Here is a 6000-nt window from a genome sequence, read left to right as displayed (position 1 = left end):
ACTACTCTAGCCACAGTGGTTTCTTTGTTGTTCCCAACATACTAAGCACATTCCTGTCTCATAGCCTCTGACCTTGTTCCCCCCCTTTCCTGGAGTGCTTTTCCTGTCACAGTAATGTAAGCTCTGAGAAGGCAGATGCTTTTGAATGCTTTTTTCCAGGCTAATTTGCAACTCCTGGAACAGTACTTGGTACATGAAGTGATCAGTAAATGTTTATCAAATGAATGGGTAACTATGTGAATAGTTACCTATTCACATAGGTAACTATGTGCTTAGGTCCTCTGCTTCTACCTACCTTTTGAATTGTTGAGTGCAGTTTTGGACACAGAACTTTTAGCTATGTGGAGCAGAGGTAAAAAGCAGACTGTAACGTTTATTAAGAAACTTGAGGATGGAAGATGGGAACAAGAGTACAGAACTTAATGTAAAATTGGCCCACCAAAGTTGATTGTTTTAGGAAACCACAAAACCCAGTCCATTTCCATAGAAGGCTTTAGTAGGCAGCTTTCTGGCTATGACAAGGTCATCATGTGGCAACATCAATCTGCATTCTACTCTCAGGGATTTCTAAGGAACAGTATATAGCACTCAAGGCATGCAAAAAATAATCCACTGGATGAGGAATGAAAATAGCAGAACCTCTTTGCACCTATTACTATATCTTCCTTTGAAAATGCATTTGTCTGTATGTTCTATCATAGACATATTAGTATACTGACACATGCACACATATATTTGACATGTCAATCAATAAAATACATACAGAGGCATTTTATTTCATTTTGCCAATTCCCTCAACTTAATTTAGAGGACAATGCCATAGTACCTATCTAAAAGCTCCTGGGCTCAGGCCCGAGACCATTGAATTGCCTGTACTTCTTAATAAAGACCCACAACATAATCTTCATTCCTAATACAAGATGTATCTTCAAATTGGATGATTGATAAAGAAAATATCCACCCTATTTAGGGCAATATTCCCTCTACCCAACAGGATAGCCATCAGAACACAGCAGCCCAACATCCATATGAGGGAGATAAAGACATGAGAAAAGGTTATTTTCTTATGAGCTCCCTCTTTTCTATTTGGAACCTGTCTCTCCTCTTTATACTACCTTAATTTAGTCTATTTATCTCTTGCTTAGATTACTACTCTTATGACCTTCTAAATTGTCTCTGTGCCTTCATTTCAAAAACCATCCAAACAACTGTGGGCTTGAGTTGACTTATATCATATCTAGGGAGCTACTGCTAAATATTCTGGAATCGTGGGAGGCCTGAAATCAGAAATAGGAATATCGGCCCTGGCTGGTGTAGCTCAGTGGATTGAGCACAGGCCTGCAAACCAAAGGGTTGCTGCTTTGATTCCCAGTCAGGCTACATGCCTGGGTTGCGAGCTGGGTTCCCAGTAGGGGGCACTAGAGGGGCAACCACACATTGATGTTTCTCTCCCTCTCCCTCTCTTTCTCCTTCCCTTCCCCTCTCTCTAAAGGTAAATAACTAAATATTTTTAAAAATTTTAAAAAAGAAAGAAATAGGAATATTTACATGATAAAATTTGATAAGAACTACAAATCAAGGCTTGTTTTCAATACCCTGTCATATTCCTATTCTCAGAAATAAAGAAAACAGGAAATAAAAGTTTAGAAGAAGAATAATTAACATCAACTCTTAGAGGATAAAAGCAAGATTTATGAAGGAAACAAACCTCTAAATGAGTGTGACAGGGAAGTTTGTGTGTTTAAATTTATGTGTTTTTATTTCACAACTGTTTATGGTTAATTTTTCCCATTTTCTCAACAGTTTCCTTATTTCTATAATTAACACTAATTTTTTGCAAATTTTCATGAAAATTTAGTATAAGAAAATGATCCTGGAGAAATGCAGAAATAGAAATCTTACAAACCAAAAAATCATCTCTCTTTTGGAATAGTTTCTTTGAATTAATTGAAAATAGATTTTATCTTTTCCAAACTAAGCAATATATTTTCACAATGCCATATACATTTTACAAAGACTAGAATTAAGTCTAACTGTGAACATTGAAGGTTAACAATAGCAAATTTACAAGATGATTTTCCAACTTCAAAATTATTACTTTTAAGTTTTCATTTAAAACAGTGAGTTCTCCAAGTATTAATTCTTTCATTCATCCATCCATCAAAAGTGAATTGAGCTTTGTTGGGACATTTACTCCCATCTTTCAGGACACTTCCAACTAGAAACAATTCCTGGCTACTTCTGGTCTATGTAGGTTAAGAAAAGTAAAATTAATGTACTGAGGCAAAAAGAGGGAAAATGGTAACATCTGTAATAGTGTCAACAATAAAAATGATGTAAAAATAAGTAAATAAATATGGTTAAAAATAATAAGAAAATTAAAAATTAAAAAAAGATTAGTACTAAGTGCCAATTAAATGTTTCCCTCATTCTCTTTAAGGTAAAGCATTTCTTAATTATGGTAATTGTACTAGATGATCTTTCAAAGTTTTATTTACAATAGTGATTAAATGCTAGTTTAGTCTTCAGAAATGCCTACTTTACATGTGTTTAATGAAAAATGTCTTTTATTAAGCTTAAATGATACAGAGCTATAATGATAATTTACTAGTCTATTTACACACCTATGCTTGTGATTCCTAGATGTCTTTTTATCCTTGACAGTGGCTTTTTTTAATGCTAAATAATATTTCATTGTCTGGATGTACCACAATTTATCCATTTACCAAGGATATCTTGGTTGTTTCCAGGGTTTGGCAATTATGAATAAAGCTATTATAAACATCCATGTTCAGGTTTTGTGTGAACATAAGCTTGGGTAAATACCAAGGAGCACAATTACTGGATTGTATTGTAAGAGTATATTTAGTTTTGTAAAAAGCTTCTAAACTGTCTTTCAAAATGACTGTACCATTTTGCATTTCCACCAACAATAAATGAGAGTTTCGAATCCTCACCAGCATTTGGTGTTCTGGTTATTGGTGTAACCAGATAAATCTGGTTGTTTTAATCAACATGATAGATCGCTAGATAGACAGACAGATAGATAGATAGATGATAGATAATGTGCTGTACTAGGGAATCTTAGAAAACCCTTTGAAGCAGAGAGGGTTCTATATTCTTGAACAAGGAAACTCATTTATGTAAAATATGTAAACTTTTCCCTTATTATCCTAATAATTTCCTACAAACCCAATTAAAATAATAAAGATTTCAAAAACAGGATTATTTGTAATGTTATCCTGGTATACTGTTATGATATTATTAAGGAAAATTTTGAAGACTGGTAGAGATTTATAAATTGTCACTAATTAAATATTGTTTTACTGACAGAATAGAAGAATGAGTGAAATAAAAGTTTAGAAATATACCCAAATAAATATGAGAATTAGTACTTGCTCATTGTGACAATTCAAATTAGTAGGGAAAGGCTAAATTATTCATAAATGATGGCCCAGACCTTTTGTAGTGAACTGCACTTGGACTCGTAAGAGTACAGCTTTTATTAAAAATGTTTTTTTTACTGTTGTTCAATTACAGTTTTCCCCATTTTCTCACCATTACTCTCCCCTGTCCTACCCAAATCCCACATTCAATCCTCCCCCAGTTGTCTATGGGTCCTTTATACATGTTCTTTGACTTGACCTCTCCCCTTCTTTCCCCTGTTATCCCCCCATCCCCTCGCCTCTGGTTACTGTCAGTTTGTTCTTTATTTCCATGTCTCTGGTTATATTTTGCTCACTTGTTTTTGTTCCTTAGGTTCCACTTACAGGTGAGATCATATGGTATCTGTCTTTCACTGCCTGGCTTGTCTCACTTAGCATAATGCTCTGTTGGGAACCATCCTGCCTGGTTTCAGGAGATGTAACCTTGCCAACAGGTGTAACGGCCCCATGGCTAGGAGACCTTGGGACCATAAGCCACTTAGGAGACAAAACTTATCCTCCTAGCAGGGGGACCACTTCTGCCCCCATTACTTCACCCTACTTGGTCCCTGGAGTATGGCTGGATAGTCAGTGATGGGTAAGATTCCTCAAGGAAGGAACAACCTAAGACAGGCACAGTCATGATAGGGCCATCAGGGAAGGACTTTAGGGTATTATGGAGGAGGGACAAAAGACCCTCACCCCTTGGCTTTATCATAGCCTGAGTCCTCATTCTATCTGTAAAAGGTCTCCTAATCTCTTGGTTGCCTTGCTTCAACCCACCTGATTCAGGCCTGAAACAATGCCGAAGGAGGGTGCAGCCCTGCGCTGGAATAGGCAGTTCCTGGGGGTGATCAGGCCTGAGAAAGAATGCATAAAATCCTGTGAAACCTGTTTTGCTAAGAATATCCTCAATTTAAATGTTAAGGGTCCAAGCACAAAATAAGTTTGTTTCCCCAGGTTTTATGGCCAACTGGCGTCACCCTGTCTATCAGACCCTAACTCAAAATGACCCCCATGATCCCAGAAATGTTATCTGTAAACCATACCTCATTTCTTTGATACGCATCCCTATGCAAACTAAACTCAACAAAAGCCTTTGAGAGAGAGGCCCAGACTATTCTCCTCTGAGAGATTGGTCAGCCTTTTCTCCCCAAGCAGATCATGTCTTGGTAGACTTATTGTCATCCACAGCAGCCTGGAGGGCTCTGCTGGGTGGAGCCCCACATAATGCTCCCTAGATCCATCCATGCTGTTGTGAAGGGTAGGAGTTCCTTCTTTATTTCTGCTTCACAGTATTCCATTGTGTAAATGTACCACAGTTCTTTGATCCATTCAGTTACTGATGGGCACCTAGGTTGTTCCAGCACTTGGTTTTGTAAATTGCACTGCTATAAACATTGTGGTAAATAGGTTCCTTAGAATTCATGTTTCAGGATTCTTAGTGTATAATCCCAGCAGTGGAATTTCTAGGTCAAAAGGCAGTTCCATCTTTTGATTTCTGAGGAAATTCCATACTGTTTTCCACAGTGGCTTCACCAGTCTGCATTCCCACCAACAATGAACTCTGAGTTCCATTTTCTCCACAACCTCGCCAACACTTTGTTGATTTGTTTATGATGGCTACTCTGACCAGTGTGAAGTGGTATCTCATTGTGATTTTAATTTGCATCTCTCTGATGGCTAGTGATGCTGAGCATCCTTTCATGTCTCTGGGCCCTCTGTATGTCTTCCTTGGAGAGGTGTCTGTTCAGGTCCCTTATCCATTTTTTAATTGGGTTGTTTGTCTTCCTGGTGTGGAGTCATGTCAGTTCTTTATATATAGTGGAGATCAAACCCTTGTCAGAGGTATCATTGCTCTTTTAGTTCACACTGAATTGCTCAGCTATTGTTTCCAGACCATTCTCCCAATTCAGTCAGAACTTTGTGTGGAGCCCAAATCATCACCCAGACCTTCATGCTAGATTCCCACTGACAGCTTCATGACAGCACATGTGACAGCACACGAAGTCAGGGCTGGGGCTTGAGTGAGGCAAGTGAGACACTTAAAGTGCAAATCTAAGAACTAATAGGAAGCAGCTTAAACCATCAGATTCAAATAGTATTTCAGTGAGGGATCAGTCTCCTTTCTCTACTTCCAGATAGTCTCCCAAGAGCTATGTCTTATGTAGTCACCTGCATTGGGTATGCTATGTCATCTTTCCCTAGAGTAGTGGGGAACTGTTTTCCTAGATTCCCACTGCTAAAGCTGGCCACTGAAGTCATGTTAGACATAGAAAAAGTCTCCAATGTGACTCATGTCTCCACCTCAATTTTAGCAAAGGCTGCCATAATTTTCAAGATTTAATAAGATTCTGTGACTCTAAAGGACCTAAGTCTCTCAAAGAGCGTTCATTCAAATCCATCCATGGATTTGAAGTAGCCAAGTATAAAAGTTAGTTTCAATTTCAACCACAATTGGGGATCATAATGGAGACTGGGCATTACACTCATAAAGATCATCTGGTTTGGAATCTGTGTGGATAAAGAAGGAATAGTTTTCAAATCAGACTTGACCTCTATTAGCTCTCTCCTA

This window comes from Desmodus rotundus, chromosome 6, assembly GCF_022682495.2.
Source record: "Desmodus rotundus isolate HL8 chromosome 6, HLdesRot8A.1, whole genome shotgun sequence".
Taxonomy (NCBI): Eukaryota; Metazoa; Chordata; class Mammalia; order Chiroptera; family Phyllostomidae; genus Desmodus; species Desmodus rotundus.
The sequence above is the reverse complement of the archived record's forward strand: the minus strand, read 5'-3'. Positions refer to the sequence as shown.